General features: G+C 39.4%; 1 protein-coding gene across 1 annotated transcript in view; it reads left to right on the top strand.

Moving 5' to 3' along the window:
• CFAP299 (cilia and flagella associated protein 299) overlaps positions 1 to 18,845 on the top strand; it is a 552,389-nt gene that overhangs the window by 44,602 nt on the left and 488,942 nt on the right. The gene's annotated exons all lie outside the window — the stretch shown is intronic.

Raw genomic sequence — 18,845 nt, 5'->3', positions numbered from 1 at the left:
AGTGTGACCCCAGCCCTAGGTGACAGCCTTGGACTTGGCTGGAATGACGTCTCAGACCTTGCTTTAAGCCCTAGAATTATCAATTTTTAAAAAGGGACACTGTGACTACACCAGATCTTTTGTAAAGACCATTGCATCAGTAACTGTTTCCAGGAGAGAGGATGGCCCGGGTCACTCCTGCCTGCACAGGGCAGCAGCCACCGAACCTGGGGCACGGGGTGAGCCCAGCCCTTCCCCAGGGACTGCATCCATACAGCTGGGTGCACACCTGGATCTCTATCATCGAGCCAGGGCCTCCCGCCCTTCTGCCTGCCTGCCTCCCTCCCTCTCCCCAGACCCAGTCACCTCACACCGCCCGCTCCCCTCCCTCCCAGCCCTGCCGCCTTATTTACATTTTTTAAAAGGGGTGACACTGTTTAAGAAAAAATTTACAGGTTTCAGGTGCACAATTCCACAACACATCATGTGTGCAATGTATTTTGTGCTCACAACCCAAAGTCAAGTCTTTGTCCATCACCATTTATCCCCCCACACCCTTCTCAACTGCCCACCCCTGCAATCACCACACTGTTGTCTGTGTCAATGAGTTTGTTCCCTTTCTTTTTTCTTTTCTTTTTTTGCTCAATAATCCCACAGCCCAGTCCCCTCTACCCTGACATCTGTGAGCCTGCTCTCTGTTATGAGTCTGTCTCTGTTTTGCTTGTTAGTTCATTTTGTTCATTAGATTCCACATACGAGTGAAATCAAATGGTAGTTGTCTTTGACTGGCTTATAATGCTCTCCAGTCCATTCCTTGCAGTCTCTCTACCACAGACACACAAACACACACACACACACACACACACCAAACACATATATCTGTTCTATTACCTCTTATCTATGTTTTCTACTACCCAGGACATACACCATAAAGAATGCCTACTAGGCGTAGGGACATATGCTTTTTTTTTTTTCTGGTGAAGATTATGATGAAAATTAAAAGCAAAATTATTCAGTAGTTTCTATGTTACTCATAAGTTTTTGAATGATGTTGATTTCAGAAAACCAGTGTTGACTTTGTTAAGAGTCTGGCATTCAGTTAGCAATGTTTTATTCGCAATCTGTTGGTGTCTCAGAGCTCCTTTTGTCTACATTTTTAACTACTGTAATCTTCTGAATGCTGGGTGAGCTTGAAAGAAGTGCACTGGCTGTAGTAACCATACTAACAGATGAGCGGAACACAAATCTAGTGATCAATCAGGACAAAAAATTTCATACATGATTTAGGAGATGTGATGAAGGGAGGGAAGGAAATTCTTTAAAAAATTAATACATGAGCCAAGAATGTTGAAGGTATTTGTTTCAGAAAACAAACTTGATGACTTGCCTCCCACTCCCTTTTTAATTGAAGACCTCAGGAACATAGAGTTGAGTTTATTGTTCTCCTCCTTGCACAGAATGCTATTACCATCAGTGCCTTCAAAACTAATTTGTTAAAAAGTTTTATGGGTTTGAGTCAAACTGACCACATTTGCTGGGGAGCAAAGATCTCAAATGCCCTCTGGACTCCTCTTTAATGAAAAATATTTTTTAGTGTTTTCCTCTTTGATTATCCCATTTTCAATCACCCTTCTCTTCCCCCTCACACACCTACCTTAGATATTTATTTCCCTTGCTTTCTTCCTCTCATACATTTATTTAAATATATGCTTTCTAGAAAAATCATTGTGTAGTAGATTATTTGGGAGGTGTGGGATTTTAATGTAGGTAACTCTATCATTTGAAAATAATAATAATTTCTTATCTTTCAATTATTTTGATTACATTTTTTATTGTCCTTGAGAGGCACTCCAGTATATGGGTGACTGGAAGTGTTGGTAGTGAGCTTTCTTGTGATGCTCCTCATTTTAAAAGGATAGTGTCCACTGTATCTCCACTTATAGTGGTGTGTGTGTGTGTGTGTGTGTGTGTGCATGCTTAACATGGAAAGAGACTATATTCAGTTTACTGAGATAGATGATTATACAATTTCCCCCACCCCCCTCTATTAAAGTGGTGAAAGATATTTAAGGAATTTCTAATAATGAACTACCCATACATTCCTGGGGTAAGCTCAACTTGGTCATGTTTATTATCTTAAGTATTCATTGTTGGATTCAGTTTGATAATAACTTTTATGGGTTGTCTCTCTCTTTTGTTTTTAAACCAATATTACCTGTTAACCACTTTTACCTGATATCACCATAACAAACAACTCTCTGTTCAGAACTTTATGTTCTAACTACCTTCCCCATCCAAGCCTCCTACTTCACCTCAGGGGTTAAATCAGCCTCTTATAAGCCCCATTTTAAGAATCTAAAGCAGCGGTTCTCAACCTGTGGGTCGCGACCCCTTTGGTGGTCGAAGGACCCTTTCACAGGGGTCGCCTAAGACCATCCTGCATATCAGATATGTACATTACAATTCATAACAGTAGCAACATTACAGTTATGAAGTAGCAACGAAAATAATTTTATGGTTGGGTCACAACATGAGGAACTGTATTTAAAGGGCCAGAAGGTTGAGAACCACTGGTCTAAAGATTTATTAAAACATACTCCATTATCATAGCTCTGGTCATATAGTCCATTATCATCAGGAGTGGAACTAAAACAGAAATCCACAGCTGTTTCTAAATTTGTAGTCTAGGCAAGAGACCTGTGGTTAGAGTGGCCAAAAACCAGAGCAAAAACTCAACCGTATCTCAGCAATGAAGGATAAGTGGAATACATGTGCCAAGGTATCAGGGATGAGTAGAATGACAAGACTCTGGTGAATATGTTTATATGAGAGCAAAGAGTTTGATTCTGTCCTTGAGAAATCAAGATCTATTGTCTGGGTAACTCATATTCTGGTACCACATTGGCTGAGTTGGTTAGAGGCAATTTTACTTTATGCCTCCATTGTTGAAATGATAACAAAAATAACTAACATTATTGAACACATATTAAGTTTCAGACATTTAGTACTAAAATTTGTGGGGTTTTTTGTATTTACTTATTTAATTACATTCTATATATCCTCAATCATGTAAGTCATATGACCAAGCACATAGTAAAGTGAAATCATAAGCACTGCGTATTACCTGATAATATTGAGTTTGGAAAGGAAGTCTTGAAATGCAGGTTTATCTTTGTCAGAATCCAAATAACTTTTTTTCTCATTCACTCTAAGTACTAAATTGGGCAGTAGAACTTTTTGATGACTAAACATTCATGTCCTTAATATGTTTACTTTAACACAATATTAAATCAGTTCTGAAAAGGTGCAGGTGTGTTTGGGTAGCTTTTCTCTCTTAAGTAGTGAATTTGTAACATTAGCAAAAATGTTTTTGCACCTGGATTTGGACAGCAATAACAAACTTTCTCCACCTAAGAATAAATTTGTACTCCTTTAAATTTTTTTTCTGTGACTTTAAAATATTCTAATTCTAAATAGTTTTGGAAAAGCCAACAGCAATAAATAAATAAGTGCAATTTATTTACATAGGTGCAACAAAACATTCCATTTTAATAGTTGTTGCTCTTTGTAACAAGTTAATAATCTTCAAACAAAAGGAGCTAGAGTAGAAGCAATGATTTGTTTGTGAATCTGAGGCTTTTATGGATAGGCTTAAAATGATTCTACTGTTTCCAATCCTTTTCCTCTCCCCCCCAATATTAACTAATAGTTCTGATATTGTTCCTTTGTGAACATGAATCTTGTTCTTGACATAGACTCTGTTCTTTTAGTTTGGAAAATTCTTCTGCCTGATCATTTTGTGGCTGGCGCCCTTTTTGTCATGCAGACCTCAGTGCATATGTCAACTCTCAATAGAGGTATCCCTAGACTGGCAGTCAAAACCAGCCCCAGTCATTGGCCATAACATTGCTCTATTTTATTTTTCCCTGAGGTCTTATTTTTGTTTGTATTGATTGATGGATGGATATATGCAGTCTTTCTCCTCAGTTCCATGTCAGCTTCATATGAGCAGGTATCCTTTTTCTCTTGCTCACCACTGTCTCATCAGAGTCAATCATAGTGCCTGATAAATAGTAGGTTCTCAACTACTAGTTCAACATATGGCTTTGTGAGTCAGGATTTGAGAGTGCTGGATGTATTGTGGACAAGGTAGTAGTAATATAATTTGTCATTCAGTTTGCAATACTAATGTTTATCCAGCGTTGACAGTGAATCCTAGGTATGGAACCCAGGGCCTCTCACCTGAGCACTGTGATTTAACTCACACAATTTGAACCTGCATTATTTTTTTTTTTTTTAAATCACATCACCAAAATCTACACCTACATGTATCTTTTAAAAAATTACTTCTATGTGTAATTATATGCTTAGGCATTTAAATCGAGCAGGTATTTTTAAAAAATGTATGTTTAATGTGTATTATTATAAAGTGGACTGTAGATCAAAATTGCAAAACTCATTTAAAATGTACTAAGGACTCACCATTTTCACAAATTCATTGATAAATTCTTCTTTAAATTGAACCTTTCCATTTTTTGTTATTTGTTTACACAATACTGCTCTAAAGTCTGTCAGATTATGTCATTCTTACATAAGAAGAAAATGAATTTCTACATACATATGAAGAAAACATGTTTTCAAAATACCACCAAGGTATAAAGGTTGCTGGTTATTTTGTGGATTGTGTGAATTTTGATAATGTTTTCACAGCTTTTCTATTTTAGTTTAATAGAAGGTAGAAAAATGTTCTGAAGCTGTGTGCTTCTAAATTTGGCCCTTACTCACAGGGAGGGATTATTTGAAGCACCTGAAATCTAATATGAGCCTTGGAGAAAGGTACCACAAGATGATAGTATATATGATTACAAAGCAAAGAGGATTAGAAAGAGCAATATATTTTTGGAAAAAAGGGCAAGCACACCACTTGGAACGTTTTATCAAGAGAGGGATACAGAAGTGAAAAGTAATCCTTCTGCTTTATTTGGCATAATTGCTGTGTTCGATTTTGGTCTTTTCGTTTGGCAATGAATATATGGAGACTCTGGAGAAGGTCCAGCGAAGATCAGCAAAAGTGATGTAAGGAATGGGGACTAGCTCCTAAGAGAGGGCTCAGTGGGATCAGAACTGTTTAACTTGGAGAAGTAAAGACCAAGGGGTGATTTAACTGTCTTCAAGTATTTGAAAGGTTATTATATGAAAGATGCAGAACAGATGTTCTTTACTTCCACAGGAGACCAAATAAAAGGAAATACTTTTAAATTGTAGCAAGAGAAACAGTTCAGTTGGTCATAAAGATGGACACAACTATAAAGTAGGGATTGAATATTGAAACAGGTAACCAAGGAATATGGGGAAGTTATATCCTTAGAGATCTTTAACACATCTGCCTTGAGTGGGTTGTCTGTCCACCTCTGTGCAGGGACCTTCCCTATATCTCTTGAAACTCTTCTAACTCTGAGATTCTATGCATGTTGTTTCCACTCTTTTGGAGTTGCCTAGAAGATAGTCAGGAGTGTTTATAAAAGGATGGAAGTTAGGATTCAGCAGAGGCAGAGATCAAAGAGCTACCTGGTGTTCCCCTGAGTATCTCTGGCCTCCTAACTCCATAAGAATTAGTGACATGTGGTCTTTCTGTTCTGAGCTTTCTGAATCTATAATGATAATTCAGGAAATTATCCTAGCTACTGTTATATGGTTAGGCATGGAACTAAATTATCTCAATCACAGGAAGGTGGAAGGTTTCTATTTTCACAGGTAAAGAAACCGAGACTTTAGTTATTAGCGTAAGTTCCTTCACTGAGTTAGTGACAAAGGCAGAACTCAAACCTTGACCTTCTTGGCTCTTTTTTTCTATTGTAAGGAGAAGTCTCATACATTTAGAAATATTTTCCATTGACACTGGCAGATTTTGTTAATGTTAGGAATTAGAATGAGCTCCAAAAAATAATAACCTACACTAGGAAAACAAGGAAATATGTGTTACATGAATGAGGACCAGGTTTAAGGTACATTTAGTGATGTTTTGGAGTATGTGTCATAATTAAATTGCTTCCCTCTGCCAGAGCAGCACAGGATAATTATTTCCTTTGGCCATTTGATCCATAATTAGGACAATTGAGTGGTGGCTTCATGAATCATAAAAGCTTTACAATTCAAATAAGTTTTTGAGTTTGAGCATCTCCAGTGGTCGGCAAACTCATTAGTCAACAGAGCCAAATATCAACAGTACAACAGTTAAAATTTCTTTTGAGAGCCAAATTTTTTAAACTTAAACTATATAGATAGGTACATTGTTATTAACTTAATTAGGGTACTCCTAAGACTTAGGAAGAGCCACACTCTCGGGGCCAAAGAGCCACATGTGGCTCGCGAGCAGCAGTTTTCCTGACCACTAATAAAGGCCTGAGTGACATGGGATATTGAAAACTTATACCATTAAGGTAATCATAAAATGATAACATAATATAAATATAGGAAATTTGCATAGTAACTTTTTATGAATAATTTGGTGCTTAATTCACCTATTCTTAACTGTTCTCAATCATCACTTCATTTAATGTTATCACTGCTTAAAGTTTGTTTAGAATTAACTTAACCTGAATCTTTGTCTTTCTAATAAAAAAATAATTCTGGGAATATCCAGATAGATAAAAGGGATATAAAAATATTTTAAAATTAAAATTAGCAATTAACATGCTACAGCATTTATCTGTTTTTTAGGATCATGGTACCTTTCTTACTTGTTTATTCAAAGAAAAAGTTTTTAAGAACCTGGGTTACGTACTATGCATTTTTATTTTGTTAGGGTAGTAGAAGTATGACTTCTTTCACCATTTTTTTTTTGTTGTTGTTAGTGTTTTGTTGCTGTGAAGTCATCTGATTCTTGGGAAGCTTATCAAGCAAAGATGTGTTAAACCTTTGAGTGTTATTTTCTAGAATAAAATTTCTCTTTGCCCAGTTTCTCTTTAGCATTCCATAATTTAGACTTTTTTTTACTTCACAGTAAAGTGTAAGAGAGAACAGCTATATATTGAATTAATAATAATTCACTATCAGTGCCCCCACAGGGCATTGTTTATGGTGTATTCTGTGCAGTGGTTTGCTTTCTGTATGACAGTATGCCAGGTATTAAAATAAGTGCTCTGGAGGTATTATCTCATCTAATCTTCATAATCATTCTTTGAGTTTCAAGGGCTGTATTAGACCCCTTATACAGAATAAGAAAATTAGAGAGGTAAAGCAACTCACCCAGCTAGGAAACGGAAGAGTGAGCATCCACACCCAGGCAATCTAGTGACAATGCTTTAAGCCTCATACTGAGCTGCCCCTCTATTTGAGACCACTTGTCTATGCAGAATCTCCTAATGGTCATTTCAATTGTCCCAAGCTTTCCTGCACCTTATTTATGATTAATAGTCTGAATCAACATACAGTTCTTACTACTTGGTTATTAAACACTAATCATAACATCTTTACAATTCAAATAAATATATATGTTTGTTATAAGCTACTACTAAGTGAATGTATTTTGCATGACAGGTGTTGGGATAAAAGTTAAGTGCTAAAAATCCTTTTGTTAAGGAACTTACAATACAGAGAGGAGAGTAACCCATAAATTCAAATAAATGTATTGCATAAAGCAGAATGTGCCAACTGGTACAAGAGAAGTATAAACAACATATTCCAGAACACAGAGGAGAGAGAGATTCATTTTGATTCGGCAGGTATGGTGCTATGGACCTTGCTTATGGAGTGAGAGCTAAAGGATTTGTATTAAATAGGATAACTATGAGATGCGTGGGCACAGACAGTGTGCAGTGTGAGAAATAGGGACTTATTTCTCAGCAGCTTTTGCCCATGGAGATTCTGAGGAATACAGTAACATGTAGATATATAGCTCAGTTATATGGTGGATTATGAACATCAAGAAATAGCACCTTGATACGTGCACTTACCCACCCATCTGTTTATTCACTCTTTTATCAAATACCTAGTTAAAGTCATCTCAGTTGATTGGGATGGTGATTATACAATGCAATGGATATGTATTTCCCAACCTCAAGATTTAAAATGGAGTATTAAAGTGTTTAAGAGTCAAAAGTGTATATATGCCTAATATGCAAATTGTCCCCTTGGGAGTTCAACCGGGAGATCGAGAGTTCGCTCGCTTGCTATGACGTGTGCTGATCACCAGGGGGCAGCATGGAACAAAGGAAGGCCTGGGCCGGCAGCTGGCAGCTGTGGAAGGGAGGCCCTGGCCGGCAGCCGGAAGGCCCCGAACGGTCCTGTGCAAGAATTTCATGCACTGGGCCTCTAGTAGTGTTAATATTTGTGTGTTAAAGAAAACACTGTTCACATTTAGTACTGTTTTTGATTAAATTGAGTAAATTCCAGCCTTTGGAATAATAGCTTAGTAACTTCAAATGGAAGTATAATTGAGTGATTGGTTTCAACTTGTGATTAAAAATGTTTAATTAAAAAAAATTAAATTTATTGGGGTAACATTGATTAATAGCATCATATAATTTTCAGGTATACATTATAATATGATGTTGGTGTACTCTATTGTATACTCATTTCACAAAGTCTGGTTTCCTTCAGTCACCCTTTATTTGGCCCCTTTACCTATTTATCTCTTCCCCATCACACTTCCCCTCTGGTAACCACCATTCTGTTGTCTGTATCTATGATTTTTTCCTTTTATTAGTTTGTTGTTACTTTTTGTTTTATAGTCCACATGAGTGAAATCATACAGTTTTTGTCCTATTCCTTCTGACTTATTTCACTTAGCATAATACTCTCAAGATCCATCCATGTTGTTGCAAATGGCTGTATTTTATCTTTTTATGGTTGAGTAGTTTTCGAATGTGTGTGTGTGTGTGTGTGTGTGTGTAAGTGTGTGTGTTGTGTGTGAGATCACACATCTTTATCCAATCATCTGCCATGGACTTAGATTGTTTCTTTGTCTTGGCTATTGCAAATAATGCTGCAATGAATATATCCTTACAAATAAGTGTTTTCATATTTTTCAGGTAAATATTCAGGAACTGCTGGGTCATATGGTAGTTCTAGTCTTAATTTTTTGAGGAAGCTCTATATCTTTTTCCATAGTGGCTGCACTAAATTGCATTCCCACCAATGGTGGATGAGGACTCTCTTTTCTCCACATGCTATCCAATACTTCTTGTTTTTTGTCTTATTGATAATTAGAGGCTCAGTGCATGAAAGTCATGCATGGGTAGGGTTCCTAGGCCTGGCTAGCGATCAGGGCCGATCAGAGCCTTCTGGTTGCCAGCTGGAGCCTCCCTTCCCCAGCTGCCAGCCGCCGGCTGGGGCCTTCCTTCATTCCACGCTGCCCCCTGTTGGTCAGCACATGTTATAGCGAGCGAGAGAACTCCCAGTCTCCTGGTAGAACTCCTGAGGGGACACTTTGCATATTAGGCTTTTATATATATACTTGTGGCCCAGTGCACAAAATTTGTGCACGGGGGAGGGTGTCCCTCAGCCTGGCTTGCACCCTCTCCAATCTGGGACCCCTCAGAGGATGTCCTACTGCCGGTTTAGGCCCAGTGGGACATCCTTTTCGCAATCTGGGACCGCTGGCTCCTAATCGCTCACCTGCCTGCCTGCTTGATTGCCCCTAACCACTCTGCCTGCCAACCTGCTCGCCCCCAACTGCCCTCCCACCAGCCTTCTCACCCCCAACTGCTCCCCTTGCCAGGCTGGTCACCCCCAACTGCCCCCCACTGCTGTCCTGCTCACCCCCAACTGCCCTCTCCTCCTGGCCTGATCACCCCTAACTGCCTCTGCCTTGGCCCCTCCACCATGGCTTTGTCTGGAAGGACTTCCAGAAGGTCTCCTGGTCTAATTAGCATATTACCCTTTTATTAGTATAGGTTAGTATAGATATAGTCATTCTAATAGGTGTGAGCTGACATCTCACTGTGGTTTTGACAACTTGTGATTTTTCAAAGTTTTTTTCTTCTTCCCTTCAGCAGAATCTTCTTACAAATGAAATCTCATGTGCAGTTCCACAGGATAAAACAGTTGCAGGAGTAATGCTGTGGCTAAAGTATTGTCAAGGTCATGGAACCCTCCCTGCCCCATCCTCTGAAGGGTATATAATATATCCTACTAGGTTTCACCTTCTATTTCTAGCCCCCTGCACCCCCAACATCCACATGGAACTACTCTTGGGGTAGCTTAAAGGAATTTCTTAACATAGTTATTTTAGTTCTATGTACTCTTCATTTTGGTATTTATATTTTATGTGAATAGTTTCATATATGTTTTTGGTAAGGACCATAAAGAGTGACACTTGGTTTACCATTGTGACTCTATGATTTTGACTACCGGCTGGAACACGGATGTACTGAAGCAATAATTCTATGGAATGAATTTGGACAAAATTCATTACATTATAAAGACATGGGTTATGTCTTTATAAAAATATTCACCTAACAAAAGGGTAGTGATTGTACCATAAATATTTTCTAACTTAAGTCCAGGTAAAATGAAAATATAACTCTATCATCACTACTACTTGGTATTATAGTTGTGGCTGTGACAACATATATAATGAAAATTTGGCAATTTTTCTAGATTAGCTAAAGTATGGTTCCAGCCTGAAATATGACTTAAGAGACTGAGAAGTTGCTACTAATTTTCTGTTCTTGAGTTTTCCCCCAACCAAATCTATACTGCAAAGGAGGCTAAATAAAAAAATACTCTTGTAAAAATTTATAAAATACATAAAAAATTACTGCCATCTGTATATGGATTACTAATTTGTATAACATTAATCCTATCTCAACATATTCAATCTGAATGAAGTAAATTTTTGAATTTTGTTTTTCTCATGTCATATCCTATCCTATATATCCTATCCTATCCCATCCTATCCTATCCTATCCTATCCTATCCTATCCTATCCTATATATCCTATCATATTGTATGTTATATTAATGACTTATTTTTTTATAGGAGTTTTTGGGTTACAGCCAAATTGAGAGGAATTTGACTGTAACCCACACATGCACAGCCTCCCGAATGTTAACATTCCTTACTAGAGTGGTACAGTTGTCACAATTGATAATCCTACATTGACACATCATAATCACCCCAAATTCATAGTTTGCATTATGGTTCACTCTGGATGTTGTACATTCAATGGATTTGGACAAATGTATAATGACATGTATCCTTTATTACGGTATCATACAGAGTATTTTCACTTCCCTAAGAAACCTCTGTGCTCTGCATATTTATCCATTCCTCAACCCTTGGCAACCATTCATGTTTTTACTGTCTCCATAGTTTTGCCTTTTCCAGAATGTCATATTGTTGTAATTATACAACAGTATGCAGCCTTTCAGATTGGTTTCTTTCTCTTATAATTTGCAGTTAAGTTTTTTCCATGTTTTCTCATGGCTCAGAAGTTCACTTTTTTTGAGCGCTGAATGATATTCCAGTGTCATGATGTACCACAGTTTGTTTATTTATTCATTTATCTAATGGCATCTCAGTTGCGGCTAAGTTTTGTCAATTATGATTAAAGCAGACAATTATGATTAAAACATCACTGTGCATGTTTTTGGGTGGACCTAAGTTTTTACCTCTTTTGGGTAAATGCCAAGGAGTATAATTGTTGGATCATATGGTTAGGGTATGTTAAGTTTTGTAACAAACTGCCAAATTGTCTTGCAAAGTGTCTGTATCTTTTTGCATTTCTACCAACAATGAATGAGAGTTCCTATTGATCCACATCCTCTCCAGCATTTGGTGTTGTCAGTGTTCTGGATTTTCTATATTCTAATAGGTGTATAGTGGTATCCTATCGTTTTTGTAAGTTGCATTTTCCATATGATATATGATGTGGAGCATCATTCCAGACGCTATCTGTTTATTTTCTTTGGAGAAGTATCTGTTAAGATATTTGGATCATTTTTTTTTAAATACCAGGTTGTTTGTTTTCCTGTTATTTAATTTGAAGAGTTCTCTGTATGTTTTGGAAAATAGTTCTTTATCAGATGTGCTTTTTGTAAATGTTTTCTTCAAGTCTGTGGCTTCTTCTCATTCTCTCTCTATTGGCTTTTTGAAAAACATTCTTTTCTCCAAAGGTTGCTGAAAGCAAGTACAAATTGTCGCTAGTATAAAGGCTAGAAAACCAGCTGATACCCACATTTTAGGAAACCTGACACCCCAGAGTTATTTAAAAAAAGTTATATTAGAAACAGCTTAATTATGGGGTATCTTTATGATGTTCCATTTGACTTTGCCATTTAAAATTTTGGTTGTGTAAGAAAGCCCACTGCATTGGAGAACGTATTTGCCAATGTTATCACTGATAAGGGTTTAATCTCCAACATTTACAGGGAACTCATACAACTTAACAAAATGAAGATAAACAACCCAACCCAAAAATGGGCAATGGACCTAAATAGATACTTTTTGAAAGAAGACAGAAGGAAGGCCAAGAGACATATGAAAACATGCTCAAAGTCACTAATCATCCGACAGATGCAAATCAAAACGACATTCCGGTACCATCTCACACCTGTCAGAATGGCTATCATCAACAAATCAACAAACGACAAGTGCTGGCGAGGATGCGGAGAAAACGGAACCCTTGTGCACTGCTGGTGGGAATGCAGACTGGTGCAGCCACTGTGGAGAACAGTATGGAGTTTCCTCAAAAAACTAAAAATGAAACTCCCATTTGACCCAGTGATCCCACTTCTAGGAATATATCCCAAGAAACTAGAAACACCAATCAGAAAGGATACATGCACCCCTATGTTCATAGCAGCAAAATTCACCATAGCTAAGATTTAGAAACAGCCTAAGTGCCCATCAGCAGATGAGTGGATTAAAAACCTGTGGTACATCTACACAATGGAATACTACACTGTGGTAAAAAAAAGAAAGAGTTCTTACCATTTGCAACAGCATGGATGGAACTGGAGAGCATTATGCTAAGCGAAATAAGCTAGTCAGAGAAAGATAAATATCACATGATCTGACTCATTTATGTAATATAATGAACATAAACTGATGAACAAAAACATATCCAGAGACAGAGTAACATCAATCAGACCATCAAACCTTAGAGGGAAGGTAGGGGAGGGTGGGGGTAAGGGGGAGAGATCAAACAAAGGTCGTGTATGCATACATATAAGCCTAACCAATGGAAACAGACAACAGTGGGGTGAGGGCATGAGTGGGGGGGGGGTGTTATGGGAGGGTAAGGATATATATGTAATACCTTAATCAATAAAGAAATCTTTAGAAATTTGGTTGTGTTACGTATGTCAAGACTCTGTGTTTTGATTATAATTTACTATATATATATATATATTTTTTCATTTTTACTTTTTTTGTTAGGTTTTGATAAAGTATATACTATCTTTTCCTTGAAGATTTATAATTTAGGACATGTAGTTGAAAACATGTTAAAAGTAGGCATAGGGGTTACAGAATCTCACTATAGGTATAAGTGGCAGGATTATTCATTTAAATGACATTTTAAATCTACACATTTTTGCCCATCTACACTAATAAAAGAGAAAAATGGTAATTGGTGTACGACCGCTACCCTTCCCATTGGCTAATCAGCATATCCTTATGCAAATTAACTGTCAGCCAAGATGGCGGCCGGCAGCCAGGCAGCTGGAAGCGAACATGAGGCTTGCTTGCTCCAGGGACTGCAGACTCCAACGTTCCCCGCCTGACTTGACTTGCCGGCCTCTGAGCTGGCAGTTTGAAACATTCTAACAAATATAGAAGGCCGGGATCTCAGAGCTGAAGTTATACATTGTTTTGATTATAGAACCGAAACAAACCAGCAGCAGAAGCCTCAGAGCTAGAGCCAGAGCTAAAGCTGGCCCAGAAGAAAAAAAAAAAAAGAAAAAAAGGAGTGGTTGGGAGCTTCAATCAATCGCAAGACTTAAGGCAGCCCTCAGCCCCTCACCCAGACTGGCCAGGCACCCCAGTGGGGACCCCCACCCTGATCCAGGACACACTTCAGGGCAAACCAGCCGGCCCCCAGGCCTCTATCCTATATAGTAAAAGGGTAATATGCCTCCCAGCACCGGGATCAGCGGAGCCGAGAGGTCTCCTGGCACCAGATCAGCATGACAGGGGGCAGCGCCCAAACCCCCTGATCGCCCTGCGGCTCTGTGTGTGACAGGGTGTGGCATCCCAACCCCCTGATCGGCCCTGCTCTGTGTGTGACAGGGTGCAGTGCCCCAAGCCCCTGATTGGCCCTGCTCTGTGGGTGACAGAGGCCGGCACCCCAACCCCCCCCACCACGGGCCCTGCTCTGTGTGTGACAGGGTAGAGCCATAACCTCCCCATCGGCCCTGCCCTGAGTGTGACAGTGGTGGCGCCCCAACCCCCTGATCCGCCCTGCTCTGTGTGTGACAGGAGGCGGTGCCCTAACTCCCCTATCGGCCCTACTCTGTGCGTGACGGGGGAGCTCCCCAACCCCCTGATGGGCCCTGCTCTGTGCATGAGAGGGGGGAGCTCCCCAACCCCCTGATGGGCCCTGCTCTGTGTGTGACGGGTGGGGGGGGGGGCCGTGCTCCAACCCCCTGATTGGCCCTGCTCTGTGAGTGACAGGGGGCAGCGCCCCAACCCCCTGATTGGCCCTGCTCTGTGCGTGACAGGGGGTGGTGCCGCAACCTCCCCATTGACCCTGCCTTGAGTGTGATAGGGGGCGGTGCCTCAACCCCCCAATCAGCCCTACCCTGAGCGTGACTGAGGGTGGCATCACAACCTCCCAATCCGCCTTGCTCTGTGCATGACAGGGGGCGGCGCCCCAACTCCCCAATCAGCCCTGCTCTGAGCCCGACCAGGGGCTGCACCTAGGGATTGGGCCTGCCCTCTGCCACCCAGGAGCAGGCCTAAGCCAGCAGGTCGTTATCTCCCGAGGGGTCCCAGACTGCGAGAGGGCACAGGCTGGGCTGAGGGACCCTCCCCTTCCCCCCCCAGTGCACAAATTTTTGTGCACCGGGCCTCTAGTCTATATATATAAAAGCCTAAGTGACCAAACAACCTAACGACCAGTTGACCGGTCACTATGATGCACACTGACCACCAGGGGGCAGACTATCAACACAGGAGCTGTTCCCTGGTGGTTAGTGCACTCCCACAGTGGGAGCGCTACTCAGCTGACCCACCGGTCGCGGCGGCACACCAGTCTGGCGGGAGCCACTCACTCCCTCAGTAGTCCTGCAGTTCCAATCTTTGGAGAACTGGCCAGGCACCAATTGGCCTGTGCCTCTGGCCTCCTGGAAATTGGCCTCAGGCATCGTGGAGGCTTCCCCTCCCTAGATGCTCCACAAGGAAGAAATGATATAAAAGTGGCCACCAGGTGGCTCCCCACAACTGACGCAAATGTCAGTGGGATGGATCCAGATCCTGGACCAGCAAGGGCATCCCACCACCCCCACCCCCTTCAGGATGGGCACCAGATGCAGGGCTCATGGCTGACAAGCACCGCTGCGGTGGCGTGAACCTCTCCCGATCAGGACTGACTGGGCGCGAGCCCATGGCAGGCACAGCGGGGCCGGGGTGAGTGGGAGAAGCAGGCAGCGTTGGACTGCCAGTTTCAGCACAATCCTTGCAGGCTATGCCAAGGGACCCCATCCATGCACGAATTTGTGAACCACGCCTCTAGTCGGAAATAAAGCAATTTTCTCTATGACATTTCAAGATCTTTCCATAAACTTTATCCTACCAATTACTGATTTGAGTAAAATGAAGACAATTCTCAAAAGATGCTATTATAATGAGCAAACCAGATAATATGTCAAGATATTTTATAAATTGCATCATTGTGTTGTAATTATTGACTTAAAGATTAATTTATAATGATTTCCCATGTGTAGAAGTTACAGCCTGGGGATTTGGTTGAGGCTCAAAACATTGACCTTTGGGAAAGGAAAGCACGGGGGCAGGACTTCTATCACCAGCAGCTTACCAACAGGAAAGTAGCCCCAATCTGGGAACTGAGATCAAGGGTAAATGCTCTGATGTCATAGTGATGGACTTTCCTCCAGGTGGCAGTGTGTGTGTGTGTTTATATTTTGATACTATAGGTCATTTTTACTATTAGAGAAGGATTAGTTTCACATTTGGGTGGAAATTTGAAATCCAATTGTGTTTCATATTCCATTACATTAAAGGGTTAGTACTTCACCCCCAAAATGCAGGGTGATGCCTTATGATGTAGGAAATGGTTATGTGCCCCACAATTCTGTGGCTCCTAACACTTGTCTTCACCCTTAGATTTTCATGTCCTGTTTTTGTCTCACTAAAACACAGCTCTAGTGTGCCTTTTGTCTAGCTTCTCGTCACCCATTGCGCCAGCCTACTTTTCTTATTTCCCCACAACCTCCCTTTGTATTCACATTCACCCACATGAACTGCTCCCTGTACCTCCCATGGGCTATGGAATGGCTTGCTTCTATGCCTTTTCATATGCCTGTTTGTTAATTTGCTGAGTAACTATGTGTTGGGGCCTGCTCTGTGCCAGGCACAACTTTGCTCTCGCTAAAATGACCTCTCTCTTAATCTCCCTACATATAATCCTGTCCATCATTCAAAGACCAGCTGAAACATTTGTTTTTTGTATTTAATTTTATTATTATTTTTAAAATTTTCAATTATAGCTTACATTCAGTGCTACTCTACATTGGTTTCAGATGTACAGCATAGTGGTTAGATAATAATATAGTTTATAGAGTGGTCTCCCTGATATTTCAAGTACCCACATGGCCCCATAAATACTTATTGCAATATTATTGACTATATTTCCAATTTACATCTCCGTGACTAGTTCGTAACTACCAGTTTGTACAGACAATGGAATAATACTAGGCCATAAGAAAGAATGAAATCTTGCTTTTGTGATAGTGTGGATGAACTAAGAGGGCATTATGCTAAGTGAAATAAGTCAGAAAAAGACAAATACCATGTGATTTCACTTATATGTATAATCTAAAGGACAAAATAAACAAAATGGGAACAAACTCATAGATACTGACACACTTCTGGAAGCCTTCCTTGATATACCTTGATAGTGCTATTCACCTTTTCTTCTGGGATCTCATGACATAATATTATTACCTGTTTAAAGAGATATTTTTATTGATTTCAGAGAGGAAGGGAGAGGGAGAGAGATATAGAAATATCAATGATGAGAGAGAATCATTGATAGGCTGCCTCCCGCTCACCCCCTACTGAGGCTGGAGCCTGCAACCCAGGCATGTGCCTTGACCGGGAATTGAACCTTGAATTCCTGGTTCATAGGTTCACACTCAATCACTGAGCCACACCAGCGGGCGACATAATATTATTTTATCTGTATTTTCTAATAATAAGTCACATTCAGTTTTTCATTGTCATTGCTTATGTAAGGTTTTTAGAACTTTTATTAGATTATAGCCTCCTTGAGGACACAGGCTATGCTTTAGTCCCCTGCCGCCCTCCTAATCCTTAGCATGGTACTTTGTATATTGTCATATGCAATTGTGGAATAAATAACTAAAGTTAGATTTTAAACCAGTTCAAATTCAAACTGATTTCTATGTTGATAAATTAGGAAACCAATATATCTAGTACTTTATGACATTTTGTGGTCTTGGTATAGCAGCTTTCTAAATAATTAACATTTACTGATAACTTATCTAATATTTTTGAAAACATTATTTTAAGAAATATTCTATATTATAAACTAACATTTGACAAGAATACCCAATGGAGAAAAGATAGTTTCTTTAGTAAATGATGCTGGGAAAATTGGATATTCACTTGTAAAAATTGCAACTAGACTCCTATCTTATATCACTCATAAAAATGAACTCAAATGGATTAAAGAACAGAAACCATAAAATTCCTAGTAGAAAACATGGAAAAAAACCTTCTTGAGGTTTTGGCAATGATTTTGGATATGATACCTAAAGCACAAGCAAAAATAAAAATAAAGAAGTGGGACTACATCTAATTAAAAAACTTCTGCAGAGCAGAAGAAATAATCATCAAAACAAAAAGGCAACCTACAATGGGAAAAATTATTTGCAAATCATATACCTGATAAGGAGTTGATGGCTAAAATATATGAAGAACTCATACAACTCTAGCAAAAAATAAAATAATCCAATTAAAACTTGGGCAAAGGATTTGAACAGACATTTTCCCACATATGATATATGAATGGCCAACAGTACATGAAGAGGTATTCAACATTATTAATCATTGGGGAGATGCAAATCAAAACCACAATGAGATATCATCTCGTGTCTTTTGGGATGGCTATCATAAAAAAAGACCAGTGATAACAAATATTGGTGAGGATGTGGAGAAAAGGGGACCCTGTGCACTGTTGGTGAGATTTTAAATTGATACACCATGAAAAGCAGTATGGCAGTTCTTCAAAAAACAACAACAAACAAAAAAACAACTAGACATAGAACTATCATATGATCCAGCAATTCTACTTTTGGGAATATATCCAAAGAAAACAAAAATACTATGTTGAAGAGATATATTTGCACCCCCATGTTCATTGCAGCATTATTTATAATAGCCATGGCATGGAAACAACTTAAATATTTATTGACAGATGAGTGGATAAAGAAAAAGTAGTTCATACATATTGTCAGGAAAAGGGGAGAATTTTCCCCTTCTTAAGTTTTTATGGCTGAACTAATAATAAAATTGACACAAGATCAAATTAACAGTAGGAAAAAAAATACAATGTGTACACATAGGAGAATCATCAATAATGCTCCAAGAAATGAGAAAAGATGAACTAGTCAGCCAGCATTTGATACTTTTCTAGACAAAGAAATAATACATTTGTG

The sequence above is a fragment of the Myotis yumanensis genome, unplaced genomic scaffold (genome assembly GCF_028538775.1).
Source record: "Myotis yumanensis isolate MYYU_CA2020_CCGP unplaced genomic scaffold, mMyoYum1.0.hap1 SCAF_1, whole genome shotgun sequence".
Lineage (NCBI taxonomy): Eukaryota > Metazoa > Chordata > Mammalia > Chiroptera > Vespertilionidae > Myotis > Myotis yumanensis.
This window is presented reverse-complemented; position numbering and strand designations above follow the sequence as displayed.